Source organism: Pinus tabuliformis, chromosome 7 (genome assembly GCF_031772625.1).
Source record: "Pinus tabuliformis cultivar Carrire ecotype Pingquan chromosome 7, CPIR1, whole genome shotgun sequence".
Lineage (NCBI taxonomy): Eukaryota > Viridiplantae > Streptophyta > Pinopsida > Pinales > Pinaceae > Pinus > Pinus tabuliformis.
The window spans coordinates 947,618,010-947,635,465 of NC_142293.1; the positions used below are offsets into that span (position 1 = coordinate 947,618,010).

Genomic DNA, 17,456 nt, shown 5'->3' on the forward strand with positions numbered 1-17,456 from the left:
TGGAACTGGAACTACACTAGTAATGGCTGAGAATTAGTATATATTTGATGTAAATATATGATATTATTATGATCATTGACATGCACAATTGTCTATGATCATTTGATATTGCAATCTTTTGGGTTGTTATGGCCCTCCAGTGAATTTAAGGAGTCCTGGAACTGGAACTACACTAGTAATGGCTGAGAATTAGTATATATTTGGTGTAATGTAATGGCTGAGAATTAGTATATATGATATTATTATGATCATTGACATGCACAATTGTCTATGATCATTTGATATTGCAATCTTTTGGGTATCAGGAGTTATTCTCCTAGTATCTGAGGAGTCATAGTACAACTTATCATTATTCTTCTTAGGAATTGTGCTCCTCATTTATATTTGACGTGTTCAGGGTTTATTATGTTCTTTTGGGTGTTTTGGATCAAAGTAGTCTACTGTTATGAAAATTCTATTGATTCCATATTAACAAAGGATCAACAAAATTGGTAGTGCTAATTCTGCCATGGCAAACCCCTCAGCTCCAGGTTGGTTGCTCTATATGAATTATTGACGTTCGTTTTTATCTCAATTCTACAGGTTACAACTCTGCAAGTTAAAATAGTATAGAATCGTAGATCCATATTAGCTTTCGTGATATATATATATATATATATATATATATATATATATATATATATATATGGAAGAGGGTTTAAACAAGTTGAAGGAATGTACGGTGAGTGCAGGGTTCCAGCAATTGAATGATGAGGCGACACAGGTAACGCAGAGTATATTTATTTGAAAATTCTTTGTGTCTATCCCTCTGATTATTGGTTTCAAATAAGATTGGCTCAATAAATGGGGAATTGATTTGATTTTAAAAATTTCATGCAACGATGTGAAGTGAAATACATCCTCCATTCCTGTAAATTTATGTTCAGTGTTTTTCTATTTTCTTTTTTATCTGATAGCAGGCAGCTTACGAATATGGAGCGCCAGTAATCATTGAGAAAGAGGTTAACCATGCAGCATCTGCCTTTCTTTAAGCCGAGAATTTCAATTATTCCTCAGTCTGGAAAATTTGGTGTTAGATTTGTTAGTAGTGGGTATTGGGTAGTAAAATGAAGAATCTGAGCATTTATCTTGATTAGATTCTCTACATCCATGGTTAGGTGGCAGCAAAGTTAGATCCCTCATTGCACAGCAATCGAGAGAAACAAGGCCTGCCAATATCATTGTTCGAAATGGTGCAAAAGTAAATTCAACCATTAGCTACATGGGTTTTGTTATGGTCTCTTAGGAGCATTTGATTAATAATGGTATTTTTTTATGGTCTTTTAGGTGGATTTGATTAATAATGGTTTTTTCAAAATTTGAGGATGAATTTTGAATTATTTCTTCTATTCCAGAAGCATTGACAACAGTGCAAGGACGAGAGAGCAGCAGAAAATGCTTGGCAGACTGTGCCCTTGAATTTGGCAGGGATGCCTTTAGAGGTATTTATCTATTGATCAAACCATGTTAGTCCTAATGCTACAAAGATTATATGAAGACTATTTGACCTCACTATTATGAGAACATATGAAGCAATTTGAACAACTACAGCTACAATGTCAACAATAATGTTTCAGCCTTGCTTAAGTCAATGCAGCGCAATCAAACTTTCCAAAAGCAGAAGTTCCTAAGCGCATTGAATGATAGTCAACAGAATTTCAGACTTCCCTACATTCAAAACATGCATTGGACCACCTAAGCAACTGCTCATTACAGAGATTTTGAATTCTTTTCAACAGGACTAAGATTGGTATACATCAAAATTTTCTGGACACTCACTCAAAATAGATTGTTCTTTCTACAACTGATCTGTATAATAGTTTCTATGGTATACATGAAAATTGTCATAATTTGTGCATGGAACGAACGGTAGCAGCTTACTATATTCTGTGTATAGCAATAGGTATATACAATCAGTGTATCAGGTGCAAAGAAACTGTCTATGGCTTCAGGTCTTTATTCATCAGACCATTGTAGCATTTCACTATGGTATATTATTGTTTATAGAGGAGTAGACAAGTTGTTCATACAAAAACCTTCCTAAAGATGAGAAGGCTTATACTTCCAATTTCTGCATAAGAGCAGAAACTTGTATGATAATATTCCTATATTCAATCAGAACGTTTGCAGTTAAAATCTCCATAGTATTCATGGGATGCATAGCTATAACAATCATCAGATCAGAATGTTTGCAAGAGATCAGGAGACCCATATCTGCAATTAAGTTTCTATATCAAACCATACTAAAGCAACAATATCAAATAAGGAGGAGACATTACATAAGAAAGTCTCCAAGACTTGCTAATATTGCTTGTCATGGTATGAAAAATCTGGTTTACCTCTGTATCAGATCTGTAAAGATCTTAGAATGAGATCCAGACATATTAATGTGAATTTTTTTTTGTATATTAGATATAAAATATTTGAGTTTTGGGTTATCAAAGCTATAGATTGAAAACTACATGGATTGCTTGATAGGATGGCTGGTTCGATTTGTATATGAGGATTGCTAGCTTCTTTGTGGTGGCAGTGTGAGATCAATTGGGAATTGCTACTCGTTTCATACTTCAAGAGGGAAATGAATTTCCCAATGATGGCGGTGATGAAGGAACCCAGCAAAAGCACAGAGAATAGCATAGCTAATTGAATAAAAAAAATTAATTGTGTAAATACAAATAACAAACCCTACAAAGTGATGTCTTCTTTTTCTGTAAGGTTATCATTTTATCAGTATTTATAGAACATAAACAGTTAGCAAAGCTACAAATGTGAAATTTTAATTGGTCTCTGTTAGTCAATTCTAGTTTGTGACCATATGGAATACTGTCCAGCGTGTTTCTTTGCAAAATAACAATTGGTTTTCTGCAGCATGAAGGAGCTGCAACAGAAGATGGCCGGAAGCCAAGCATCTTTGACACTTTCACTCACAGGGAAGGTATGTTTCATCACATATCTTCATTCATCCCTTCATTTGCATTCTACCCAATTCCTTACTTTAGTTTGGGACTTTCAATGCCAAGGCTGAAAGTGAGCTGTTGTTTGTTTTAACTGTATTGTCAGGGATTACTGTGGATTGAGGTAAGGGAGATGTAGCTGTTGATCAATACCATCATTACAAGGTATTATTATCTGCAAATCTAAGAACAATAAATGTCACTAGGACAACCTATATGCAGTGGCTACTTGTAAGCCATCCTCAAGCTTTATGTGCATGTCCAACCCCATTATTGTTGTTTTCATACTAATGTATCAATAGTTAAACTCCTAGATGATTTGGGTATCAACTTGATGCAAAATTTCATGCGGTTTTGAAGGAGGATATTGATCTAATGTCTGCGATGGGAGTAGATGCCTTTAGATTTTCAATCTCATGGCCCAGGCTTATTCCTGGTATATTTCTGTTTGAGCTCTGACCACATGTTTAATCCTAAGAATTTAGTAAACACTCAATGGACAATGGTAGGAAATAACTATTTCACATATATTGATGCAGATGGCGAAGGACCCATCAACCCAAAAGGCGTTGAGTACTATAATAACCTCATAAATGAGCTTTTGCCCCATGGTAGTATTTATTGACAAACTTGTCTGTCTACTTTTTTTTTATTCCTGTGACTATCATCCTCAAAACTGTTAATCGTTTCACAATGCACGTCTTAGGCATTCAACCACATGTGACATTGTACCACTTTGATCTGCCCCAAGCTCTGTAAGATTCCTATGGAGGTTTCTTAAATCCACAGATTGTGTAAACATCTTATGTCATCTCCTGTTCTTTTTTTTCTTCCCATGTGGGTTGACACACAAGTCAAAGGATCAATTTATTGGTGCATTAATAATCTTATGGTTAGAGAAGCAGAGTTTTCTAATCTACTTCGATCTTATGCAAGGAGGATTTTAAAGGTTATGCAGATGTGTGTTTTAAAGAGTTTGGTGATCAAGTGAAATATTGGTCCACTTTCAATGAGCCCAATGTTTTTGGCACTGCAGGATATGATGACGGTGTTTACCCACCTCAAAGATGTTCCCAACCATTTGGAAATTGTACTGCTGGAAAGTCAACTGTTGAGCCATATATTGTTGGTCACCATGTTTTGCTATCACATATAGCTGCTGTGGAGCTGTACAGGAAAACCTGTCGGGTTCTTTTCCTCTTTGATCTATGTTCATCCCCATACATTCTATGAGATTTTATAAATTTCTCGATGAATGCAGGAAAATCAAAAGGGCTGGATTGGATTAGTAATTTTAGTACATTGGATGATACCTCTCACCAATAAATCCATAGATGTGGCTGCTACTCAAAGAGAAAATTATTTTATGGTGGGATGGTGAGTGATTTCTTTAACAATGAATTTTCAAGTTAACTTATGTTTCCAGAACCTTGAGTACCATAGAGCAGTCTCACCAATTGTTATTTCTCCTCTTTTTCAGTTGGGGTTTTTGTAGTAATTCTAGTACATTGGATGATACCTCTTACCAATAAATCCACAGATGTGGCTGCTACTCAAAGAGTAAATGATTTTATGGTGGGCTAGTGAGTGATTTCTTTAACAATGAATTTTCAAGTTAACTTATGTTTCCAGAACGTTGAGTACCATAGAGCAGTCTCACCAATTGTTATTTCTCCTCTTTTTCAGTTGAGGTTTTCGTCGTGATTCAAATAATTAATAGCTATATTGTTGAAGTGGATGAAAATAGGTGTACTTTTGTTTGGTTGAGGGCAGACAACCACCCTGAATTAATTTCTTTTTCCAAAATTCAGGCTTTTATACCCATTTGTTTCTGGAGACTATCCAGGGAACATGAGGAATATAGTGGGTTCTCGATTACCTTCATTTACAAAGGAACAGGCTCAAAAGTTACAAGGGTCATTGGACTTCATTGGTGTCAATCACTATGTTACCAGGTATTGTTTTGATGTTCCAAGAAAAGGTGAACTTATGTCAAGAGACTATGCTCAAGATATGTCCATTGGAACTGCAGGTACGAGAGTCATTCTCACAAATAGATTTAACTCAATAAATCTCATCTTATAACAGCCTTTCAACTTGGCCTCCTTAAATCTATGAAGAATAACGTTACTGTCTTCAAATCATAAAGGAAAATGGTTTTGATCCGTTGAAGTTTTATGTTATTCTAAATTCAAAAGTGATACATTGCAAGAACATTGGTATTAAGAACATTTTATGGTTGTTCTATACTGCTTGATGAATGCAGTGGAACGAGATGGAATTCCCATCAGCTTTGATGTAAGAAGATTTTGAAGAATCACATGTCCTATTATAATCATATATTTTCTTCTTCTTTTTAGCAGGAGCTTTTTATAAATATGAGTATGTAGATTTTTACAGTTCGATAGAAATTTTGGATTTAAACTATGCCTTAATTTAGAAACATAATTATAAACTAAGAGACAAATAGAATCCAAAAATTTGACTAAACTTTTTACAAATTTTAAACAGTATGTTCTAAGTATGTTTATATCCTGACAAAAAAATATTTACCTCATGCTGAAATTTGTGGCAGAGATCATTTTTGGGTATGCTAGTTGTACCACAAAGCATGCAGGCAGTGCTTGAATATATTGAGGACTGTTCCCATAATAATCCTATTATTGTGCATGAAAATGGTGGGCACTCTTCTTATGTTATTCCTCTAACACAAGTTAGGTTTTCAGGTCCTCAATGAGATCTCTCTATACAGTTAAGATTTATGCAGGTTCAAGAAAATATACGCAGATTGGTGCTACACTTTTTGATCATTGACCATCTAATTATCTGTTTTGGACTTACAATATCAGCTTTCATGTCTGGACAGGATTTTCAGAGCCTAATAATTCTGCTATTCCCCTTTCTAAGGCTTTGAATGACCAATTTAGGATGGATCTCCATCAAGATGTCCTTCAGTATGTGCTTGCAGCAATAAGGTATACCATTTTTGAAACATAAAACGTTTATTCATTGTGGCAGGAATTTGTGAAATGATGAATATCTCTCAGAAATAAAACGTTTATTCATTGTGGCAGAAATGGGTCAGACATCTGTGGATACTTTATATGGTCTTTCCTAGATGACTTTGAAGTTTTGAGTGGTTACACTTGCAATTTGGTCTTCATTATGTGGACTTAAATGACTTTGAAGTTTTGAGTAGTTACACTTGGCGTCCTGGTCTTGATTATGTGGACTTCAGTGACAATTTGAAGCGTTATCCCAAACTATCTGCTCATTGGTACAAGAGTTTTCTGCAGAGACGGGAAAGCAAGGAATCAATACTTGAATCTCAAATTCTACTCAACACCTACACTCCTATGAACGTCTCATAGAACCAAGAATTGAAACTCAATTTTATGAAAACAATGCGGTATATTTTAGGCATGATTTTCTTATACAAATTTGATATTTATGTTTATATTCACTTCCAAAAATTCTTTTATAGCATTTAATATATGATGTTTATGGTAGGATACAATGTATTAAAAAATCTCAATTGTTTTTTTATTTTTGTTTTTTAAGTTAGGATAGATCATATAAGTGTTAATGGATGTTCTTTTTTTCATTATCTTTATCATCATCACCATATTGGAATTTTCTAAAATTTCACTAGCTATCTCCAAATTGTTCTTTGGACCATTACAAATTGTTCAATATTATATTTTTTTATTCTAGAGGCATCCTAGTCTTAAAGTGATATTTGAAACAAACTTTATGAGTCGTATGCTTCAAAATAGGAGCTTCGGTGCTTCATGTTTGTCACAAGCAAAATCACGGCAGCTTAAATTATGAAATATTGAACGACAATCTTCGTTTTCTTAGAAAATATGACTCTAGTGCTCGCTAGCTGGTTTATTATTTTTCAATAGTCGTTGTTGGTGTGCCTAATGAGTATTCCTCATTATCTACACATATATGCCTTGTCTATTATTGTGGAGGTTGTTGAATCTTAGTTGGATATGAGAGATTCTCTCCAACAAGATTTTCTCCTAGAATAGAATATGGAGTTAAGTTGTTGTTGGCTGGAAGTCTCAATGGAATAGTATATTTATCTTTAGTTGAAAACCTCCATGTCTAAATTCACGTTGAACTAGATGGAATAAACAATTCAATGTGTTTATGTGTGTTATGATTGTATTTTTGTGAATTATTGTGTTTCTTATTCAATTCTTTTGAAGTAAATTTGTTACAATAGTTTAGTTATTTTGAGAGCTAATCCTTGAAATAATTGAAGAAACCACAAAAGAGAAACTCTGTACATACATGTTTCCTATCATGTTGGAAACTCTATACATAAGGTAACTCACATTTATGTGGAACAACTTGCTCTTTTTGTCCTTCCCAAATTCTTCAAGGATCTCTTAAAGTACATAATTGTTTTATAAGCTTCCTAAGAACCTTAATATGTTCCTGGGTTGGAAAACTAAAATGGTATTTTATTATTAAACAAGGTCATTCTATGTAGTGTTGAAATTTGATATCCTACCTCACAAGTTAAGAATTTTTTATGAGAAGTTCTAATTTAAATACTCATTTCATCTAATGTTCAAATTTTAATTCTTTAGTTGATCTCTTAATGTACACAATTGTTCCTTCTCAAATTCTTTAGTCATCCTTTTCAAATTCTTCAATAATCCTTTATTGTATACAACTCTTTTATCAAGCTTCCTAAAGCTTTAGTATATTCTTAGAATACAAAACTAAAATGATATCTTGTTCTTTAACAATTCTTTTTATGCATGGTTGAGAGAAAAATGCATATTATGCTAATTGAGGAATGTTTCTCGCTTGTCGAACTTATAGTATTGAATTTAACACACTAACACTTTACAACAATGAACTAACAATATTCATGATGAAAATAGTAATATGGAAGATTCATCTGCATAATGAAGAAGGCAATATGGGAGATTCCAATCACTTTCCAAGGCATTTTTTAAAATGTGGATGTGACAAAAGGTTGTTGTGGAAGGTGTTGTTTGTATATGGGAAATTTCTTCATCATTGTGTATAATCCTAATGTTGATAGATATGTCTACTAAGTGATTCCAGTTAATGGGGCATTGATTTGAGCATTCAATATATTCTTATTCTTTATCAAAGTATTCTTTTGTTGTATTTGTGTTCTTCAATTCATGCCTTACGGCATTTCCTTTGCAACATCTGGTGCAAATGCTAGTCTATTTCTTTTAAACCAAAAAGATAGAAATACTTATCTCTTTGGCATAGATTCGCTTCCTTTTTACATGGTGAAGATACACGTGGCTACGAACCATCATAGGATTTTATTTTCAACACTTTCAATTTGCAATGACCAAAATCTGCACGAATGCAAGAGTTACCATAATACGACTCCATAAATAAACAGGTCGATCTCCACTGTGCTTACAACTAATTTAATAATATAGTTCGTCACACCGTTTACCCAATAAGTAGACAATTAAATTTGAGGGGCTTTGCATTAGATTTTCCAAATACATTCAACCATCGTGTAGAAAAGGAAATAGCCTCGTCATATGCCCCTCCTTCATATTCTCCTTTAGAGTTTTAAAGGATGCACCCTTTGTATTTCGAATAGGGAGACAAGGTCTTTATTTTTGTTGTTGCAAGAGGTATGTCTCGTTAGATCGGTGTATAAACCCTATCCATAGAGACCCACTTCCCATAAGGTAACTCTACGGTAGTTTGTAACTAATAAGAACCTAATGCTTTAGGATCTTCGCCCTTCTTTCTCCATTCATTTTCTAATGTTGTTTTTAAGAGACCCTTTTAATTTTAATAGTCTTAAAATTAGCTTTCGCAATGAATGGATGATTAAAAATAACTTAATAATATTTTTATTAATTTTAAGTGGCTTTAGAAATATGACACGACATTGGGTGAAAAGTAAATTTTAATAATTTTTTTAATTTTAACACTGCAAAATATATCATGAAGTAAATGTTTTAATTTTTTTCTACTTTGATATTTATATTTAATTTATTTTAGTTATTAGTAATTTTTTTCGTTATTTATCATTTACTACAACATCGAGACACACAAGAATTTAAAGTGCCTCACTACAACATCGTGACACCCAAGACTTTAAAGTGCCTCACAACCTATTGAGATAAAAACAAAATTGTATTTAAAAGAATTGTAAAGCAAGATTATAAATATCTTTTTTTATTAATATCTGATACTTTAATTATTTTTTTTAACTTTTATAAAAACAATTTCTATAAATTTTTTTAATTAAATTAGTATATAAAAATAATTGTGATCCTATGTATATAGAATTTGAAAACATAATAAAATGTTATTAATCTTAAATGTTATAATTTTAAAATTTAGTTTGTATATATAATGAGTAAAATATTAATTTAATTATAAAGTGACATTATTGTCAACTTCAAAATCAAATTGTTATGTAAGACCTTCGTGTGTAAAAACTTTTGTTTGTGGAACAAATTTAACCACAACATCAAATTGATATATAAAACATGGGTATGTAATTTTTTTTCTTGTTTGTGGAACAACATTTGACTATATTGGAGATGTGGTTGCTAAAAATCGTCTCTCTATTACTTCCGTGCATTACAGTAATCTCTGGGTTGCGGCCTCAGCGGGAGATTTTGGTCGAACCTTCTCTTTGATTTTGGATGACAGCCAACAGTTAAATAAAAGTGAAGAGATGACTACTATTGATGTTATCTTGACAGCTGGCAATGAGCTCTCGATCATGGGATCTGGCTATATAACAAAAAAAACCTATATAAAAGAAATTATTTACATCATTATACATGCCTCGATAATGGACCCTCTAGTGAGGATTTATGAATTATTAATGAGAAATTCAAATGAGTTTGTGTATACCGGATAACATTGTTATATATTTTATTGCATGTATATCAAACCTCGCAGTTAGTGGTGAGTATGTGGTTGATGGTAATTAAGTTTCACATGGCACATGATGGGCTAGCCATCTGCAACATGACCTTGGTTACCTGGCCTATGTACTCTGAATCCCATGGCACATGGTTCGAGGAGATTGCTACTTGTCTTCGCGTGTTGGTATTGATCCTGATTAACACTTGTCTCATTTTATGTCATCCGATCATCGCTAAGCAAATCAATGGTGGGGATGGTTTAGGGTTTAACCCCCTAACCACTTTTCTGCATTCGTCAAAGGTTAGCACCCGTTGTTGTCTTTGGTCCTTAGTTTCTTGCTCCTCTACAACCAATTTGTCTGGTGAGGTTTCTTACCAGTGTAGGGGCCTTCTGCAATTTTTCATGGAGGCCATGGTCAGCCTTGCGAACGCAGGTAACCCCAACAACTTGACTTTATGAAGTTTTTATTATTTGTATTGTCTGCATTTGTCTTCTGCATTGGAGCACTGCCTGGTGTCGAGATTGATTGAATTTCACCTCTTTGAAGGGTGGCTTGATAGTCTACTCATGTTGCGGACGAAGCTCTGCTCTGACAAAACCTTTTTGGGAGGTAAGCATACAAACCAAAAGGTTCTTTTCTGAATATTTATAGCTTCTCTGTTTTGAGTTTTTTAAATGATGGGGTGTACTGTTTTGCAGGTAGACTGCTCGATGTGGAAACTCTCCAGTTCCACATGGGAATGACCCTCTTTCTATCATTGTGCTTCTTATAAATCTCCCCAGGTTAAACTCTTACTGATTCCTTGGCTGCTTGTGGAGGTATGCATGTATTTTACCATATGTGCCCAATTCAATCAAGCTTGGAATGCATCCGTTGAAGGTTCAAGAACTTACGGCTTCCATGGTCACTTCCAGGTTGGAAATACTTACCTCAGGGCATGAATATTTAGCTACAAATTATTAACTACTCGGCGAGAGAGAGACTATGCATCAAGATGAGTTTTTCGTCGAGAGTTACTTAGGTTTTGGTTTTTAGTTTAATTAACTATATAACAGAAAGCCAAACACTGTGCATGACACATGTATTTTGTGAACATTCAACATTTTTTCGACTGTGAGTTTTTTGTTGGATATTTAATCTGTTTGTGCATTGTTGAGTTAAGTTATACACTGGATGGCATTTCAGGGGTTTTGATTCATGTCGTTATAATCAAGCTATTGATCCATTCTGAAATGTGGAATTGTTCTCATTAAGGTATTATTACAGTGATTGTATTTCACCAAACTCAGTGGGTTTCATTTGAATAACAACGGAGTTATTTTATCTCGAATTTAATTGGAGGCCCATACTACTCTGTTTCCTTGCTTAGGGTATTAGAAGTTAGCGAGTTTACCTTAGTTCATTCGACATTTCTGGAATGATACTTTTAAGGTTTGTTTATACATTAAGTCACCTAGATCACTTCTATGATGGTTTTCTTTTCATCTCTACAATAGTCCTGTAGTATTTCATGGAATTTATTTCTATTGTGACTCATGTATCTGTTTGACATTTTCATAAAGTTTCCTTTTAATATTATTTTTACAACGAATAATATAGAATTTCTCAAATAATGGTTTGTAGTACATTACTCAATTTATATTCGACTCTAAAGCATAATACATAGATAAATTCTTCAGTAAGCATATAATGTTTCATACAGGTTGTCCCACTGCTCATAAATAAAAAATATTCTTAATACTTTAAGAACGCATGCATATCAAGGAAAATTTTAAGGATGGAAAATTTTCTTGAAGTTTAAAAACATTGGTAAATCTCACTAATATGCAAAATATAAAATGTTTATTGATATATTTGTAAAATTATTAAAAGCTATAATGATTTTATATATAATCTCTATATAATGTTAGCAATTTTTAAGGTAAAATAATTTTATATTCTAAAATTTGGGCGAATCGCCTTTTATAAAATTGGAAATTGGCGAATCTTTTTTGTGGAAAATCATGGAAAATTATTCCACTGGGTGAACATTAGTCGCTAAAATTTTCCATGCATATTTATCTGTTGCATGAAGTTATTTCTCCATACTTTACTAGTATTACTTGCTACATTTCTTGCATTGCTATAACATACTGTCTACTATTTGCATTATGAATATGGTAATTTTAATTCTCATTTTCAATGCATTTTTCAAATAATTTCTTTTCCTAGTTGTTCCATCATTTAAGAAATTCTTCCAACATTAATTCGTAATAAAAAGTTCTAGTTTATCATTTACATAAAATTTTCACAGTCTAACATTAATTCATAATGGATCTTACTATGATGCTTATCTGTTCAATATTAGCAAACTGTAATATTCATTCCTATCTGGAAAGTCTATCCTCCCTGCCGTGAGCCTGGAAATCACGTCAAGACCCTCCCCTGAGCACTTTCTTTTGTTCACAGTTAAAATAATTCTAGCCACAGTCAAGTACCTTGGGCATCTGAACTCCTGTCCTGCCTCAATTCCTATACCTTTTTACTGACTATTTTTTTTAGAATTCTCCCACTAGTTTATTCCACCCAGCTCTAGGATCTCTCTGGGATTCTTTTCCCCCATCTAAATCTCCCTTCAAGACACATGTGTAACTACCTTTTTGTAACTGTTTCTTTTAATTAATGTAAACAATTTCTATTTTTGTAAAAAGTACGAGTACTCCTAATTACCAATAATTTAGGTAACCAAATGTATGTTTCTTGGCCCTCCAACCTTAGTCATTTTTATTTCACATCATAGGGTAAGAAAACTTAAAGTAATAAATGGTAAATATCAAACTAAGTAACCACAGTAATTTTTATGCATCTTGGGGTGTTACATCTCCCCCATATGAGGAACATTGTCCCTGGTGTTCATTTTGCTTTCAAAAAATAATGTCAAATAAGATTTCTGCATAAATTCCTCCTCTTCCCAGGTGGACTCATTCGAGCCAAAGTGCTTCCACTGCACTTTAACCTGGGTGATGGCTCGCTTCCGCAAGGTGGTTTCTCTCTGATCAAGAATATGAAGAGGTTCTGCCAAAAAATATCCTTCCGGTTCAACCTACACAAAAACAATTCATAGTCACAACCTCTTCAAAATAGACTATCCAAAATGCATATATTCCACTTAACCAATTACCTGAATATTTTCCCTGTTAATAATATGTTGAGGATTGTACACATATTTTTTTAGAAAAGATACATGGAACACATTGTGGACCCTAATGTGGCTTAGTAACACAAGTTTATAGGACACGTACCGAATTCGTTCGAAGACTTGAAAATGTCCATAGCACCGAGGTGCTAACTTAGCACAACCCCTACATTGTAAGGAACTTTTCCAGTGCTTTACCATTAAATATACGTGATCTCCTGGCTAAAATTATTTGTATGTCCTCTTTTATCTGCATACATTTTTTGCCTATCTTTGGAAACCCTTAGAGTTTCTTGAACTTTCTTAACAGTCTCCTCCATTTCTGCTAGCATATCAAGACCCAATGCTAGCTTATTAACTAGATTATTCCAATCAGTGGGTACCCTGCACTGTCTTCCATACAATACTTCAAAGGGGCCCATGCTGAGTGATTCATGATGTCCATTATTATATGCAAATTCCACTAGGTGGAGATAATATTCCCACTTATGTGGTTGTTGCATCACAAACATGCGTAGCATGTCCTCCATCACTTGATTTACCCATTCGGTCTCTCCGCACATTTGAGGATGGTGGGAAGTACTAAATTGGATCTCAGTACCCAATCCTAAAAAGAGAGTTTTCAAGAATGTGGATGTAAATTTAACATCCCTATTAGAAATCATTACCTTGGGTATTCCGTGCAGATGAAATATTTCCTTCATAAATATGTTTTCGATTTCCACAGTTTTGTAAGTGGATTTCACAGGTATGAAGTGAACAGTTTTGTTTGTCTACCACCACCATAATTTATTCATGCTACTTCTTGGCACGGGGTAAGCCGGTGATGAAGTTTAGAGATATGGTCTCCCATTTCCATTCTGGAATCCGTCAATGGTTGCAACAAACCCATGGGATGCTGATGTTTTGCCTTCACCAGCTGACACTCCAAACATTTCGACATGTACTAAGTAACATCCTTCCTTAATCAAGGCCAAAATACCCTTTCTTAATGGCTGAAAACTGTTTTTGGTAACGTGGGTGACCAACGCGTAGCTTCCTATGAAACTCATCCAATATCAATTGTTTTACCAAGTTTTGGTTAGGAACATAAATTTTGTCCTTATAGGTAAGGAGGTTATTGGAATTTATTTCAAAATCAGATTTTTCCTTTTCCAGCAGAGCTTCCTTTCTCTGTTGCCAAAGAAAGGTGTACTCCGGATCTTTGATAGATGCTTCCTTTATGATTTCAGGAATATTTGAGCATACTTGGCTCATTTGGACCTCATAAATACAATGTACTTTTATTCTCAATGCGTCGTCCACTCGATTTTCCTTCCCTTTAAGATGATTCATTTCGAAATCAAACTCACCATAAAATGATGTCCATCTGGCTTATCGGGCATTTAATCGAGACTGGCTGAAGAATTGTAAGGCTGCTATGATCTGTTAAAAATATAAATTTCATCCCCAATAGGTAGTGTCACCACATTTTTAGTGCATACACTACCGCTATCAATTCAAGGTCATAAGAAGAATATCAGTGTTCATACTCCTTCAGGTTCCGTGACTCGTAAGTAATGACCTTTCCTTCTTGTGTCAACACTCTTCCAACACCTTCTTTACTCCCATTTGTGCAAACAATGAAATACTTTTATGGATCTGCTACCTTTAACATAAGTGCAGTGGTAAGAAGGTGTTCTAGTCTTTCAAAGCTTTTCTAACACTTGGTTTTCCATTGGAAAGCATGTCCCTTTTTCTCTAAAGAGGTCATTGGGAATGGGATTTTTGAAAATCATTCAATAAAACGATAGTAGTACCTGGCCAAACTGAGCAATGATCTGATACCAATGACATTCTTTGGATTTTTCCATTCCATAATGGTTTTTATCTTATCGTGGTCTACTACTATTCCATCTATTGATATAACGTGACCCAAGTATTGAACTTGATCTTTGAAAAAGTCACACTTGCTGAATTTAGCATATACCTCATTTTCCCGCAGAGTTTGCAATACTATTCTTAGATGTTCTTTATGCTCCTCCTGATTCTTAGAGTATATTAGAATGTCATCAATGAAAATCAGTACAAACTTATTAAGGTAGGGCTGAAAAATACCCTGCATTAGACTCATAAAGGTCGCTAGGGCATTTGTGAGGCCAAATGGAAACACTATGAACTCATAGTGACCATAATGAGTACGGAATGCAGTCTTGTAAATGTCCTCCTCCTTTATCATTATTTGATGGTAGCCAGATCTTAAGTCAGTTTTCGAGAATACTTTAGCTCCTTGCACATGATCAAATTAATCATCGATACATGGTAGATGATATTTATTCTTGATGGTCAGTTTATTTAATTGATGATAAACAATGCATAATCTGAGGGTCTTGTCCTTTTTCCATACAAACAATACAAAGGCTCCCCAAGGAGACACATTGGGATGAATATACTTTTTTTCTAGAAGCTCCTGAAGCTGCATTTTGAGTTCTGTTATCTCGGGTATACTCATGCGATAAGGGGCCTTGGATATAGGGGCTGCACCCAGAATTAATTCTATCGTGAAATAAATATCACACTTTGGTGGTAATCCTAGAATGGATTTAGGAAATACATCAACAAATACTTGAATGATAGGAATGTTTTCCAAGGAGGTCATATTATTATTGGTGTTTTTAAATCCCACTTTAACAATATATATTTGACAGCCTTTCCTAATACATTTTCCTAGATGAATAGCAGTGATAGGATGTAACTTGGTATTGGTTTTAATTCCTTGGAGTTCTTTCCTTTGGCCTGTTTCAGAAATAAAGCTGACAATTTTATGTTTGCAATCCACTAGTGACCAACATTTTTCCAACCAATCCATCCCAATTAAAATGTCATTACAACCCAAAGGAAGGATATTAAGGTCAACATAAATGGGTTGCCCTGAAATTGTTATGGGACAACATTCTTTTTTTGCGCAATTACCCTTCATTTTTTTCTGATTGCTAATTGAGTTACCCATGGTTTTGGAAACTTACTCCTCTGCATTTGACACTTTTCTACCACCTTAGGACTAACATAGATTAAGCTAGCACTGGGATCAAATAAAATAGAGACAGGATGCTTAGCAATCATACCTTCACATTTGATCATGGTGGGCTAATATTCTACTTCATGATCATCTAGAGTAGCATTAATTTTGGGCATGCTCCTTGCCGGTTCTCCAACTATTGATGCCTCCTGCATATTTGATAGATGTTCTATCCTTTCCTTATGCAGACAATTTTTGTAATAGTGGGGCTCTCCACATCCCCAACATTGCACCAGTGGTTTTGACTGGTGGTCATTAACAAATTTCATAACTCCCTCTAATTGTTTGTATTCAGAATATGCAACTTTGGGATGATTCCTTCCTAGAAATTTGCGGAGAGATTTTTGTTGTATATTTCTACCACTAGAGAATTTTAGGTGTCTGTTTGGAATCAAGTTTCTACCTTTCCTGTTCGACCCTCCTTTTGGTCCTTCATTTTTTTGTTTCATTTGCTGGTAGCAGATGTGGGATTTCTACACTGTATCATCTATTGTTTTGGGGTAGTCAAACTCCAGTTTCTCCTTCATAAAATTGGGTAGGCTACTGATGAAACACTCAATTTTGGCCTTTCCCTCTTGCATATAAGGCACATAACACAGTAAGGAGGTGAGTCATGTCACATATTCATCCATGGTTAAGATTCCCAATCTTAACACATGGAATTCTTTTTCTTTTTCATCATAATAACATTCAGTTAGATACTTGTCTTTGAAATTCTTTTGGAATTCGTTCAATGTAACCTGCTCTTCATCAATTTTCCTCACTCTTTTGATTTCTTCCCACCAAAAGGTAGCCCTACCCCTTAACTAATAAACTTCCGATTGTGCTTTCAATTTATCGGTGTACTCATAAATCTAAAAATATTTGCCCATATCAATTAACCATGCATTCACTGCCTTTTCAGATTCCCCTTCAAAGAATGATGGTTTAATCTTTTTAAATTCTCCTTGTAATAAGATTTCTATCTTTTCATCTTGTGCTGGTCAGAAACATTGTCCGAGCATCCTTTTTCATCTTCCCCATGATTTTCCGCTGACTCAGAATTTTCCTCTCCATGCTGACCCATTGGGGTCTTCTCCTTGTCTTCAGCACTGGGGTCAGGATGTCGATGGTTATGTCGATTGGACAGGCTTCTGAGAATTTATCTTGTTCTAAATGTAGCAACTTATTATCTGTTTTTAAATTTTTCATCTTGGCACGTAGCTGTTGAACAACTTCGAGTAAAACCACATTAGCTTGACGAGATTCCTTGCCCAACGATATCCAAATATCATGATTCACATTCACATATTTCTTTTCTAGTGGGTTGGGTGGCACTGG

At 34.4% G+C, this 17,456-nt stretch overlaps 1 pseudogene; it reads left to right on the forward strand.

Moving 5' to 3' along the window:
- Positions 1–2,916: 2,916 nt before the first annotated feature.
- Positions 2,917–6,170, forward strand: LOC149250753 (beta-glucosidase 32-like; annotated as a pseudogene).
- The last annotated feature ends 11,286 nt before the right edge of the window (positions 6,171–17,456 follow it).